This window comes from Staurois parvus, unplaced genomic scaffold, assembly GCF_062004578.1.
Source record: "Staurois parvus isolate SC_StPar_1 unplaced genomic scaffold, SC_StPar_1.0 ptg001751l, whole genome shotgun sequence".
NCBI lineage: Eukaryota > Metazoa > Chordata > Amphibia > Anura > Ranidae > Staurois > Staurois parvus.
Genome location: NW_028319547.1, coordinates 1,916 through 16,469, shown reverse-complemented (window position 1 = coordinate 16,469; position 14,554 = coordinate 1,916). Strand labels below are relative to the sequence as shown.

Here is a 14,554-nt window from a genome sequence, read left to right as displayed (position 1 = left end):
TCCAGCATAGAGTAACGTTTTTCTCACGAGTGACCCACCAGGGACGTCTGTGGCACATCTCATTAACGAGCAGTCAATCTGATCTGTACAGTACCTCTAACGTCCTTTCGCTCGACGGGCTTTATTTCAGGCAATCTCAACGCCTGCGCCGCTGCTCTGACAGTGACATATTAGTATTGCAGTCTCTCGCTATCTGATATCTCACAATTTGCCACCGTACTAAAGAATTGATTAATGGCCTTCTGTTGAGGGGATGTAATTGGCTGAGACTCTTGCACAAAATAATCAGGGACCCCGCACCTCCTGGCATACTCCACGGGCATGCTAATGAGCATGCAGGTTAATTAAACCCTCGGCGCCCGGAGACAGTAACGAATGGCTGTTGTGAGAAAGCGCTGGTCTATGGGAAAGAGGCAAGTGGCACATTCTGCAGTTTCTGGGCAATTATGGTAGAAAATGGGACAAAGTCTGCGCTCAGAAGGGAGGGGAGATTTTTCACTGGTGAGTTTAATAATTTTTATGATGTCATTTCAACGTTGCGACAATAAATCTATTAATGGCCTCTATTTATAGCCGGGGAAGAAACACTGAAAACTCTAATTTGCCTGCAGTGATTTGTGGGACAATTTAGCTTTACCAAACATGAGTCACATGTAGGGCTCGTCTCCCAACAAATTAAAGCAACAACATCATTTCATTGTAGGTACGGGATATGTATTTGGGTCTGATCTAGGAAGTTTAACCAAAGGATTAAGGAGCCTTTAACAGTTGTCCTCGTTGGAAGTCCATGTTGAGGGCCATATTGGAGGTGTGCCATGTTGGATGAGGTAACGATGACCTGTGCAGATACCAATGACTATCAACTTCAGACCTGAGCCGTAACATGCACGGCATCCTTTCTCAACCTTTTCACTATGGAGGAACCCTTGAATTCATTCTCAGATCTCAGTGAATGCCCTGAGTTAAAAGAAACACAAACGGTTAAAATTGTAGTGTGCCTAATTTGGGGGCCATTGGCAAATGCTTACTTTTGTGGTCAACTGTGAGAAGGCCTCACCATGTTGGTGGGTCAGTGCAGGGGTGGACACTCTCACATTGATAGTCAGCAGATGGAAAGGGTACCTTTACATTGGTGGTCAGTGGGGAGAAGGTACCCCTCACATTGATGGTCAGTGAAAGGAAAGGCCCTCCTCATTTTGGTGTTCAGTGGAAAGTAGTGTCCTCCTCACATTGGTGGTCATTGGAAAGTAGGGTCCTCCTCACATTGATGGTCAGTGAAAGGAAAGGCCCTCCTCATTTTGGTGTTCAGTGGAAAGTAGGGTCCTCCTCACATTGGTGGTCATTGGAAAGTAGGGTCCTCCTCACATTGGTGGCCATTGGAAAGTAGGGTCCTCCTCACATTGATGGTCAGTGAAAGGAAAGGCCCTCCTCATTTTGGTGTTCAGTGGAAAGTAGGGTCCTCCTCATATTGGTGGTCATTGGAAAGTAGGGTCCTCCTCATATTGGTGGTCATTGGAAAGTAGGGTCCTCCTCACATTGATGGTCAGTGGAAAGTAGGGTCCTCCTCACATTGGTGGTCAGTGGAAAGTAGGGTCCTCCTCACATTGGAGGTCATTGGAAAGTAGGGTCCTCCTCACATTAATGGTCAGTGGAAAAAGGACCCCCTCACACTGTGGTCAGTGGAGAGTAGAACCCGTTTTTAGATTGGTGAGTAGAACTCAAAGGATCTTCCTGGCAATGTCGTAGAACTTGAAGGTCCTTCCTGGCAACGTCATAGAACTCGAAGGATCGTCCTGGCCCCGTAGGAGTAGTCTACTACATTTTGCGGTGCTTTTTTATGTGTGCTTTGGCTCATTGTCCTGCTGGAAGATCCATGACCTCTGATGGAGACTAACTTTCTGACACCGGGCCCTACATTGCACCTCAGAATTCTTTGGTAGTCTTCATATTTCATAATGTCATGCACACGGCCAAGACATCCAGTGCCTGAAGCGGCAAAGCAACCCCAAAACATCAGTGACCCCCCACCATGTGTGACTGGAGGGACTGGATTCTTTTCTTTAAAGGCCTCATTGCTTTTTTTGAAAACAGTAGAATGATGGGCTTTACCAAAAAGCTTCGATTTTGTTTCATCTGTCCTCATTCTCCAGGAAGGATTTTGGCTTCCTCAGGTAAGTTTTTGCAAACTCCAATCTGGCTTCCAATATGTTTCTGTGTCAGCGGTGGGGTCCTCCTGGGTCTCCCACTATATTTCTGTGTCAGCAGTGGGGTCCTCCTGGGTCTCCCACCATATTTCTGTGTCAGCGGTGGGGTTCTCCTGGGTCTCCTACCATATTTCTGTGTCACCGGTGGGGTCCTCCTGGGTCTCCTACCATATTTCTGTGTCACCGGTGGGGTCCTCCTGGGTCTCCTACCATATTTCTGTGTCAGCAGTGGGGTCCTCCTGGGTCTCCTACCATATTTCTGTGTCAGCAGTGGGATACTCCTGGATCTCCTCCCATATTTCTGTGTCAGCAGTGGGGTCCTCCTGGGTCTCCTCCCATAGCGTCCCTCTTCATTCAAATGGCGACGTATAGTGCGAGGTGACACAGTAGTACCTGGTGCCTGAAGGTCAGCTTGAATTTGTCTGGAAGTTGATGGAGGTTCTTTAGCCAACATTCCAACAATCCTTTGTTGCAATCTCTGATCAACTTTTCTCTTTCTACGTCCAGGGAGATTAGCTACAGTGCCATGGGCTGTAACCTTCTTGACAATGTTTCGCACAGTGGACACAGGAACATTGAGATCTCTGGAGATGGACTTGTCACCTTGAGATGGTCCATGCTTTTCCACAATTTCTGTTCTCCAATCCTCAGACAATTCTTTGCTGCTCTTCCTCTCCTCCATGCGGCCCACAGAGACACCCAACAGGAAGGTGGAGGCCATTTGTCCCCATTGTCCCCGGTTGTCGGTGTGATTTCTATGTTGTCAGCGCCTGGTCATGGATACGGGGAGTTTAATGACAAATTACAGGAACATCACAGACGTGGAATGCAATTATTTCTTACAATTTTGAGAAGGTGCCAATAATTTAGTCCGGTCCATTTTTGGGGTTTTGCGTGGAATGGGTCAAATTTGGCTTTTTGTTTCTCCACTTTTTTGTGTCACCGATACAAACCAAAGAAATAAACACGAGAATGACGAAACATTTGTCATCGCAGCGATTTTCTCGGTGAAATGGTGAAATGCGGGGGGAGAAGATTTTTGGCCGTGACTGTAAATGAAATAGGAAAGCGATGGCGGCGAGTGACTTGGCTGTATGGAGGGATCGGTTCATATTTACGAGTTCAGAACCCCTTTTTGGGAAGCTACAAGTCGCATTAATTCCTGGCAGCGTGAAGTAGTCGGCGTCACAGGATGACTTCTGGACCCGGCGTAACTACCATTGAGCTGGGCTCAGTACGGGAGTGAAGTACCTACCTGCTCATTGAGAGTCCTACCTGCGTCCACAGGGCCCAGCGCGGGGGTTTTGGCGTGAACTCCCACACAGTTGGGACTCTTGGCTGCTCGTTAACAAAGCTCTGTGGCAAGCGTTTAATTCCCGCAATGTTTTATTATGTCCGCGGCTCTGATTTATGGTCCTGCTTTAGGTGACATCTAATGATTGTGCCGGAGGGGTGAATAATAGACATACATTCACTCGGTGACAACACATTCGATTTAAGAGGATCAAGGTGACATGCGTTGCTGTGCGGCCAAAAGCTACAAAAATGCTTCTTTTTTTTTTGTCTACCTCCAAGCCCCGCCCATTTGAGAGAATGCAGAATCAAGTATCATTTTGTGGTGCTAAGTCATTTGTATAGAATTTGTTATTGATATAAAAACAAAAGTAAAATAGATCCCCTGCAGTCAGCAGCCATAGATCCCCCAGCAAGAATAGATCCCCAGCCAGGGGCGGACTGACCATTCAAGCACTCAGCACTGCCCGAGGGCCCGGGGTCAGTAGGGGGCCCATGAAATGCCTCTGGTACCTTTTATAGGCTTTTTTGGGTGTGCTTTGAGTGTGGGCCAGGACACAGGGGCCCCATGAGTTGTCAGTCTACCCCTGCCCCCAGCAACAATAGATCCCTCAGCAAGAATAGACCCCCCAGCAAGAATAGATCCCCAACAACAATATACCCCAGCAAGAATAGATCCCCAACAACAAATACCCCAGTAACAATAGATCCCTAGCAACAATAGATCCCCCAGCAACAATAGATCCCCCAGCAACAATAGATCCCCAACAACAATATACTCCAGTAACAATAGATCCCTAGCAACAATAGATCCCCCAGCAACAATAGATCCCCAACCACAATATACCCCAGTAACAATAGATACCCAGCAACAATGGATCCCAAACAACAATATACCCCAGCAACAATAGATCCCCAACAACAATATACCCCCAGCAGCAATAGATACCCCAGCAAAAATAGATCCTCAAAAACAATATACTCCCAGCAACAATAGATCCCCCTGTAACAAAGATCCCCAACAACAATATACCCCCCCAGCAACTATAGACTCCCAAGTAACAATAGCCCCTCCGCAAACAACAGACCCCCCCACAAGAATAGACCCCTAGCAACAAATAGGTCCCCCCAGTAACAATAGGCCCCCCCGCAACAACAGTCCTCCCACAACAATATACCGGTAGCAACAAATAGGTCCCCCCAGTAACAATAGGCCCCCCCGCAACAACAGTCCTCCCACAACAATATACCGGTAGCAACAAATAGGTACCCCCAGTAACAATAGGCCCCCCTGCAATAACATGCCCCACAACAATATACCCCTAGCAACAAATAAGTCCCCCTCCCACAAAAATAGACCCCTGCAACAACAATGATACCCTTGCAAGAAAATACCAGCTCAGCAACAATTGCTCCATCCCAGCAATAATAGACCCCCAGCAGCAACAACAGACCTTCCACAACAATATACCCCTAGCAACAAATAGGTCCCCCCTAGTAACAATAGCCCCCCACACAATAACAGACCCCCCCACAACAATATACCCCTAGCATCATATAAGAACCCCCCCCACAAAAATAGACCCCTGCAGCAACCATGATACCCCTGCAAGAAAATACCAGCTCAGCAACAATAGCTCCATCCCAGCAATAATAGACCCCCAGCAGCAACAGTAGACCTCCCACAACAATATACCCCTAGCAACAAATAGGTCCCCCCAGTAACAATAGGCCCCCACAATACCAGACCCCCCCCCACAACAATATACCCCTGGCATCAAATAAGCCCCCCCCACAAAAATATACCCCTGCAGCAACAATGATACCCCTGCAAGAAAATATCAGCTCAGCAACAATAGCTCCATCCCAGCAATAATAGACCCCCAGCAGCAACAACAGATCTCCAAGCAGTCAGCATCAGTAGACCTCTCCCTCAACATTAGATCCCTCCCAGCAACAACATACCTCCTAGCAACATAAGATCCCCCCCCAGCAACAATAGACCTGCCAGCAGCCAGCATCAATAGTTACATAGTTAGTCTGGCTGAAAAAAGACAAGAGTCCATCCAGTTCAACCAAAAAAAAAATGGACCCTTCAGAACACCCGACCACTCCTTGCCGTTACATATATTCAGTGCCGGGGGTGCCGGAACTGCGTTCCCCCCTGTGTTCCCCCTGCGTTCCCCCCTGCGTTCCCCCATGTGTTCCCCCCTGCGTTCCTGCTTAAAGTCCCATTAGATTGTAGTCTTTTGAGGGCAGAACCCTTCTCTCCTTTTGCAACTCCAGATCAGGGGCGGACTGACAACTCATGGGGCCCCCGGGCAATAGGGGATCATGGGGCCCCTGTGTCCTTGCCCAAACTCAAAAAAGCCTATGAAAAAGGTACCAGGGGCATCTCTTGAATCCCCCACTCCAGCTGTCCTCTTCCCCCCCAAAGCTCTGGTTTGTGGTCGCTCCTTTGACGTCATCATGCACAGGGCTCTTAAACCTGCATTGTATGTGGTGGGGGTGTAAGCTTCCTGCACAAGGGTGGAAGACACTGGGCTTGGCCGGCTGTTTTCTGGAGGGGTTAAGATTAGTGCTTGATGGCGGCAGGGGCCGGGGGGGGGGGTTGTTGGAGTGTGGCAACACTGAGGCCCAGGGTTGAAGAGGGTGGTTGGAAGAAAGTGACAGTGGCGGGGCCCAGAGGGGGGAAATGGTTGGCAAAGAGTGGTGGCGGGGCCCTGGGGGTAGTTGGCAGAGACTGGCGGTGACGGGGGCTCAAGGGGGGTATGGTTGGCGAAGATTGGTGGCATGGGCTCGGGGGGGGGGTAGTTGGCAGAGATTGACGTGGCTGGTGAAGAGTGGTGGCGGGGCCTAGATGGCAGAGATTGGCAGTGATGGGGCCCGGGGGGGGTATGGTTGGTGAAGAGTGGTGGCGGGGTCTAGTTGGCAGAGATTGGCAGTGATGGGGCCCGGGGGGGGGGGGTATGCTTGGTGAAGACTGGTGGCGGGGCCTAGTTGGCAGACATTGGCGGTGATGGGGCCCAGGGGGGGTATGGTTGGCGAAGAGTTGCGGGGACCGGGGTGGGGGGTAGTTGGCAGAGATTGACAAGCTGGGGGGGGGGGGGGGGGGATGGTTGGCAAAGAGTGGCAGTGGGGGCTGGGGGGTAGTTGGCAGAAATTGGCACTGATGGGGCCTGTGGGGGGAATACGGTTGACGAAGAGTGGCAGGAGCTGGGGAGGGGGTAGTTAGCAGAGATTGGTGGTGATGGGGCTCGGGGGGGGGTAGTTGGCAAAGATTGATGGGGCCTGGGGGGGTATGATTGGCAAAGAGTGGCAGGGGCTGGGGGGGGGTTGTTTGCTGATGGTGGGGTGCCGAATTTTAGTGTTGCCTAGGGCAGATCCTCAAAGCCATTGAATGGTCCGTAAACGCCTTATGGACAGGACCTTCAAATCTATAAATCAGCTGATTGCAGATAGTGCGACTTTTGCCCCCCGTCTGGGTATTGGCTGTGGCTGTCCTCACAGGTGACACCATGCGCTGTCATTCAGCAGCCGTATCCTGCCAGTTCGGTTCATATTTAGGTATTTATAATGGTTATTCCATGATAATAATAAAATCCAGGACTTTTGTTCAGCAGGAAAGCGGGGGAGCGCAGTTCCGGCACCTCCAGCACTGCCTGTATGTAATGGCAAGGGGTGGTGGGTTGTGCTGGAGGATCTTTTATTGCTGGCTTCTGGGGGATCTATCATCACTGGGGTGGATCTATTATTACAGGGGGTTCTAGCTTGCTGGGGGGGAGTCAGTTGTTGCTGAGAGGGATCTACTGTTCAGGGAGGGGTCTATTGTTGCTGTCTGCTGGAAGATCTATTATTGCTGGGGTATATCTATTATTACAGAGGGGTCCTGGGTTGCTGGGGGGAGTCAGTTGTTGCTGGGAGGGACCTACTGTTCAGGGAGATTTATATTGTTGCTGTCTGCTGGGCTGGAAGATCTGTTATTGCTGAGGTGTATTTATTATTACAGGGGGGTCCTAGATGGCTTTGGGGAGTCAGTTGCTGCTGAGAAGGATCTACTGTTGAGGGAGGGGTTTACTCTTGCTGTCTGCTGGAAGATCTATTATTGCTGGGGTGGGTATATTATTGCAGGGGGTCCTAGGTTGCTGAGGGAGTCATTTGTTGCTGAGAGGGATCTACTGTTGAGGGAGGGGTCTATTCTTGCTGACTGCTGGAAGATCTATTATTGCTGGGGTGGGTATATTATTGCAGGGGGTCCTAGGTTGCTGAGGGAGTCATTTGTTGCTGAGAGGGATCTACTGTTGAGGGAGGGGTCTATTCTTGCTGACTGCTGGAAGATCTATTATTGCTGGGGTGGGTATATTATTGCAGGGGGTCCTAGGTTGCTGAGGGAGTCATTTGTTGCTGAGAGGGATCTACTGTTGAGGGAGGGGTCTATTCTTGCTGACTGCTGGACGATCTATTATTGCTGGGGTGGATCTATTATTACAGGGGGGGTCCTAGGATGCTTGGGGGGAGTCAATTGTTGCTGAGAGAGATCTACTGTTGAGGAAGGGGCCTATGATTGCTGTCCGCTGTTAGATCCATTTATTGCTGGGGTGGATCTATTATTACAGGGGGGTCCAAGGTTGCGGGGAGGAGTCAGTTGTTGCTCAGAGGTATCTACTGTTGGATGAGGGGTCTATTCTTGCTGTCTGCTGAAAGATCTGTTATTGCTGGAGTGAAACTATTATTACAGGGGGTCCTAGGTTACTGAGGGGTCAGCTGTTGCTGAGAGGGATCTACTGTTGAGGAGAGGAATATTGTTGCTGTCTGCTAGAAGATCTATTATTGCTGGGGTGAACTTATTATTACAGGGGAGTCCTATGTTGCTGGGGGGAGACAGTTGTTGCTGCGAGGGATGGGGCTATTGTTGCTGATTGCAGGAGGTTCTAATTATTCTAGGTGTCTTTTATTGCTGGGGTGGATCTATTTTTAATGAGGGTATTCTTTTGTGGGGAGTTCTCTTGTTGCTGGGGAAATCCATTGTTACTGGGGTGATCTATTGTTGCTGTGGAAGTCTGTTGTTGCTGGGGGGGTCTTCTATTCTTACTGGCTGCAGGGGATCTATTGTATTGCTTTCCTTGTTATCGGTAACAAATTCCATACAAATTAGCCCCACAGAATGATACTTGGCTCTATATTCTCTAATAGGGGCGGTACGAGGAGGGTGGGCAGGGGGTGGAACCAAGGGATGGTGCTCGGAGGTGGGCAGGGGGTGGAACCATGGGATGGTGTTCGGAGGTGAGCAGGGGGTGGAACCAAGGGATGGTGCTCGGAGGTGGGCAGGGGGTGGAACCAAGGAATGGTGCTCGAAGGTGGGTAGGGGGTGGAACCAAGGAATGGTGCTCGGAGTGGGTAGGGGGTGGAACCATGGGATGGTGCTCGGAGGTGAGCAGGGGGTGGAACCAAGGGATGGTGCTCGGAGGTGGGCAGGGGGTGGAACCAAGGAATGGTGCTCGGAGGTGGGTAGGGGTGGAACCAAGGGATGGTGCTCGGAGGTGGGTAGGGGGTGGAACCAAGGAATGGTGCTCGGAGGTGGGAAGGGGATGAAACCAAGGGACGGTGCTTGGAGGCGGGTAGGGGAGGAACCAAGGGACGGTGCTCGGAGGCGGGTAGGGGCGGAACCATGGGATGCTGCTTGGAGGTGGGCAGGGGGTGGAATCAAGGGATGGTGCTCAGAGGTGGGCAGGGGGTGGAACCAAGGGATGGTGATTGGAGGTGAGCAGGGGGTGGAACCAAGGGATGGTGCTTGGAGGTGGGCAGGGGGTGGAACCAAGGAATGGTTATTGGAGGTGGGAAGGGGGCGGAACAAGGGATGGTGCTCGGAGGCGGGTAGGGGCAAAAACCAAGGACAGTGCTTGGAGGCGGGTAGGGGAGGAACCAAGGGACGGTGCTCGGAGGCGGGTAGGGCGGAACCATGGGATGCTGCTTGGAGGTGGGCAGGGGGTGGAATCAAGGGATGGTGCTCAGAGGTGGGCAGGGGGTGGAACCAAGGGATGGTGATTGGGAGGTGAGCAGGGGGTGGAACCAAGGGATGGTGCTTGGAGGTGGGCAGGGGTGGAACCAAGGAATGGTTATTGGAGGTGGGAAGGGGGCGGAACCAAGGGATGGTGCTCGGAGGCGGGTAGGGGCGAAACCAAGGGACAGTGCTTGGAGGCGGGTAGGGGTGGAACCAAGGGATGGTGCTCGGAGGTGGGCTAGTGGCGGAACCAAGGGACGGTGCTTGGAGGCAGGTAGGGGCGGAACCAAGGGACGGTGCTCGGAGGCGGGTAGGGGCGGAACTAAGGGATGCTGCTTGGAGGTGGGCAGGGGGTGGAACAAAAGGGATTGGTGATTGGAGGTGGGCAGGGGGTGGAACCAAGGGATGGTGATTGGAGGTGGGCAGGGGGTGGAACCAAAGGATGGTGATTGGAGGTGGGAAGGGGGTGGAACCAAGGGATGGTGCTCGGAGGCGGGTAGGGTCGAAACCAAGGGACAGTGCTCGGAGGCGAATAGGGGCGGAACCAAAGGATGGTGCTCGGAGGCGGGTGGGGGCAGAGACAAGTAGTGACTCGGGAGGAGTACCTGCACCTCTGAGACCTGGTGAGATCTATGGATATCTCATTATATTTACGTATTTGTCTTTGTATCATAGATCCTCGCCGGTATCTCTTCCTGAAGACGCTCGCGATGAACGCGTTGAAGAAGATACTTGGTAAATGTTTGTCAACAACTACACCGTGTCACGTGACATTTCAAGGAAACGATGAAGTCGAGAGACACAGGTTACGTCATACACCCGATGGGATGCGTCACGAGCGCACATTTCTTCTATAAAAGAACAACAAATGACACGCGCTGGATCATTACAGAAATAAATATCAACAAACAAGTCATACATTTGTATCAATAAAGTATCTTTTGAGCAATGAAAGTGTTTTGTTTGGTTTTCACCTCTGAAGTCCCGCTAGTTACAAGGAGTTATTTCTGGCTTCATCTGGTTGGGGATGTGGTGACGAATTTCCCATCAATCTCTATACACAAATCGATAGAATCTCCCCTCCCCCCCCCCCTCCATGTATGACACATGTGAGCGGCTTCCTGCTGGAGTGCTGACTTGTGGTCTGTTATCTGTCCATTGACGTGTCCAGGAGGAAGTGATCTCATGTCTCCCTATGTGGCCTTGTTTCTGTTCCTGGGCCAGGCCGGGGCAGGATGTCCCTGACTCCCGAAAGACGCCATGACCCGGCTCTGTAGAAGGTCACCATCGCTTCCAGCATCTGGACGGGAAAAGGATGATGGCAACTGCGCACCAGGAAGGAGATCAGCCCACAAGACCAAGTACAGGACCCAACAGCAACCAATCAGAGCTCCTCTTCCATCCTTGTGACTGCCCTGAACTAATCAAAGGTGGAATCTGATTGGTTGCAATGGTGTATGGCAGTGCATGCAATGGCAAGGCTAGTTCCACTGCATGTTCGTCTTGTATTGACCTGCCAGAGGTGATCATTTTTTCTGTAGGCAGTTTTGGGACACTGCAACATGTTTACTATTGTGGTTTTGGTATCTTCCTCTGTCCTCCCCTCCTGTTTAGTGCTAGTTAGTTTAGTTTTAACTAAACCCAGCCCATTTCTTCCATGTTCCTGTAGTCATTGTTACTTATTCATAGAGACAGGGCTTAGGAAAGTCATCGGGGGGTAGATTTACTGAAACTGGAGCAGCTGTGCATGGGAGCCAATCAGCTTCTAGCCTCAGCTTGTTCAGTTTCGCTTTGACAATAAAACCTGGAAGCTGATTGGTTTATTTGCAGAAGTGCGCCTGATTTTGCATTATTATTATTTGCTCAGCATTAGTAAATATACCACATTGTCTTCAAAAGACTGGAAACATATTTTTTTATTTCGGGTCAGGGGCGGACTGACAACTTATGGGGCCCCTGGGCAATAGGGGATCATGGGGCCCCTGTGTCCTTGCCCAAACTCAAAAAGCCTATGAAAAAGGTACCAGGGACATCTCATGGGGCCCCCTACTGACCCCGGGCCCTCGGGCAGTGCCCAAGTTTCCAAATGGTCAGTCCGCCCCTGTTTCAGGTACTTATATAGCACCATCAATCTACGCAGCACTTTACATATATATTGTACATTCACATCAGTCCCCGCCCCCGAGGAGCGTACAATCTAAGGTCCCTAACTCACATTCATACATACACATACTAGGGACAATTTAGACAGGAGCCAATTCACCTCTCAACATGTCTTTGGATTGTGGGAGGAAACCGGAGTACACAGAGGAAACCCACGCAGGCACAATGAGAACATGCAAACTCCAGGCAGGAGGTGCCGTGGTTGGTATTTGAACCAATGACCCGCGTACTGCCAGGTGGAAGTGCTAACCATTTATCCTCTGTGCTGCAATTACCAGAAGTAAAATTGTGTTGAATTCAAGATCTTATTGAAGAATTAAAGAGTCATTCCGCTTTTGTTGAGAAAAAAAGTTCCCCCCCCCCATTGATCTCTGTACATTGCAGGGATTGGAACATGAATGTGAGTTAGGGACCTTAGATTGTACGCTCCTCGGGGGCGGGGACTGATGTGAATGTATAATATATATGTAAAGCTCTGCGTAAATTGATGGCGCTATATAAGTACCTGGAACAAGGGCGGACTGACCATTTGGAAACTCGGGCACTGCCCGAGGGCCTGGGGTCAGTAGGGGGCCCCATGAGATGCCCCTGGTACCTTTTTCATAGGCTTTTTTGAGTTTGGGCAAGGACACAGGGGCCCCATGATCCCCTATTGCCCGGGGGCCCCATGAGTTGTCAGTCCGCCCCTGACCCGAAATAAAAAAATATGCGTAAATTGACGGAGCTATATAAGTACCTGAAATAAATAAATATCTGTTTGTCTCTCTGTGTCCATGTGCAGAGTGAATGTGAGCAACTTTATCATTACCAATCAGCTGCCGCACCCGTGGGGCTCTCATGAGGAAAGCGGCGGGGTCTGCATCCCTTCAGATGTGATTTCCCTTTGGGAGTATCTCACCAAAAAATGACATTGTTGTTGCAGGGGATGCCCAAAATCTGACTTGTATCGTAGTGTCAGACTTCTGGAAAAATCAGTGAGCCAATCACACAAGCTGAAAATGACATTTCTAGGGGCGGTCCCTATACCATCTCTGTACAAAATTCCTGTAGGCGGCCATATTGCATTTTTACAGAAAATAACAGCTGCAGATTGAACAGAAAAGGTCATTTTTAATAAAATTCAATTACAGTGTGACTTGTGTAGCAATTATACAGAATATGTTACATTGTTACTTTTCTTTGCTATTGTTTCCCCCAAGAAAATGGAGTTACCCTTTAAGCGGCCTGCGGAGGTCAGCAGGTGACCGTACTGACTGGACAGACTGGATCTAAGGAGGTATTTAACCCCTTGGCGCCTGCGCCTCCCTGTCCTTTAAGGGTTCCAGAAGTCGGGAGGTGGGGCGGGGTTTTTGGGTCATGTGACCGCCGTGATTCGCTGTCACGGCGGTCACATGATCGGGAAAGGTCCCGATCGAAAGAAGAGTACCGAACATGTGTGCTGGGAGCGGGCAGGGCGCGCGCTCTCAGCACGTTTTTTTTTAATAGAAAGCAGATGTGCGGCTGCTTGTTGTCTTGGCCCAGACGCCGGGAGGCGGCACATTTGCGTTCGTCCCGCGCCAAGAGTTTAAAGTAAAACCTGTTTTTTCTTTTATTTCGGATGGAGTAAGGGAGGGATATAACCCCGCTCAGATTTTTCTTCGCCATCTGTGTCCCCATTGGGGAGATTTCCCTTCACTTCCTGTCCCATAGCCAAAACAGAAAGTGGGAGGAAATCCCTGCATCCCTGAGTTCTTTGGGGACCCCCAGGTTACCAGAACTAGGGCCCCCATTTGAAAGATTTCCCCTTTTCTGGGGACAACCCAATATTTGAGATTTTCTTTTACTTTCACTGTCGGTGATAATGGTAAACAGGGCACACAGAGAGGGGGAATCTCCCTAACGGGGGGCACAGACAGGAATAAATCCTGACAGGGGGTTCATTCATCCACCCCATCCAAATCTCAAAAAAAAAAAAAAAGTGCATCCACGGCACCATGGGTTATTGGTTGGCGCATCTGTCTTGCAGCACTGGGGTCCTTGGTTCACATTCCAGTCATTTTGGATAGCGTAAGGAAGGGTGATACCCCCTTTCAGATTTTTTTGTCATCTGTGTCCCCATTGGGGAGATTTCCACACTTCCTGTCTCATAGCCAACAGGAAGTGAGAGGAAATCCCTCCAAAGGGAGGGAATCCCAGAACTAGCGTCCCCTCTATTACTATAATGGGGTACACCCAAATTTGGGGGTTTTGTTTCCTTCTCAGTGATAACGCCAATCAGGACCGATAGAGAGGGAGAAACTTCCTACACAGACAGTGATAAAAACCCGACGGCTCTTCTAGCCCCTCACCGCTCCACCCAAAACTAAAAGAGAAAAACGTCTTTGCCTTTAGTTATACTTTAAGCGCCGGTTCACACTATAGAAACGCAGCCCAGATGCATTCTGGAAGCGTTTTTTGCATGTGCGTTTTTATGCGGGATCTGAGATTCCCTTGATAAAGTCACGTGATCAGTGATGAAACGCGTCGGGGAGGAGCATGCGGATGATGTCACGACTTGTCCCAGTGATCGAAACAGCGGTATACTGATCCACACACGGCTCCAGGATCATTAAAGTAAGGCAATTGCATTGTACAGACGGGGCCCGTGCTTTGCCTTTCATTACACAGTGTGGGGACAATTTGGAGCCTGTATTGGGTTGGCTGGTCTACGTTACTGGGGACGATACTGCCATCTTGTACCGTAACCCCCTTCCAGTCCGGAGACTTTCACCCCTTCCAGTCCGAAAACTTTCACCCCTTCCAGTCCGGACACTTTCACCCCCTTCCAGTCCGAAAACCTTCACCCCTTCCAGTCCGGACACTTTCACCCCCTTCCAGTCCAGACACTTTCCCCCCTTCCAGTCCGGACACTTTC

At 50.3% G+C, this 14,554-nt stretch overlaps 1 long non-coding RNA gene across 1 annotated transcript; it reads left to right on the top strand.

The window, feature by feature from the left end:
• Positions 1-220: 220 nt before the first annotated feature.
• LOC149434513 (uncharacterized) lies at positions 221-10,452 on the top strand. Its single transcript, XR_016308660.1, has 2 exons — positions 221-501; positions 10,174-10,452. It is a non-coding gene; the product is annotated as an uncharacterized LOC149434513 (long non-coding RNA).
• Positions 10,453-14,554: the final 4,102 nt, after the last annotated feature.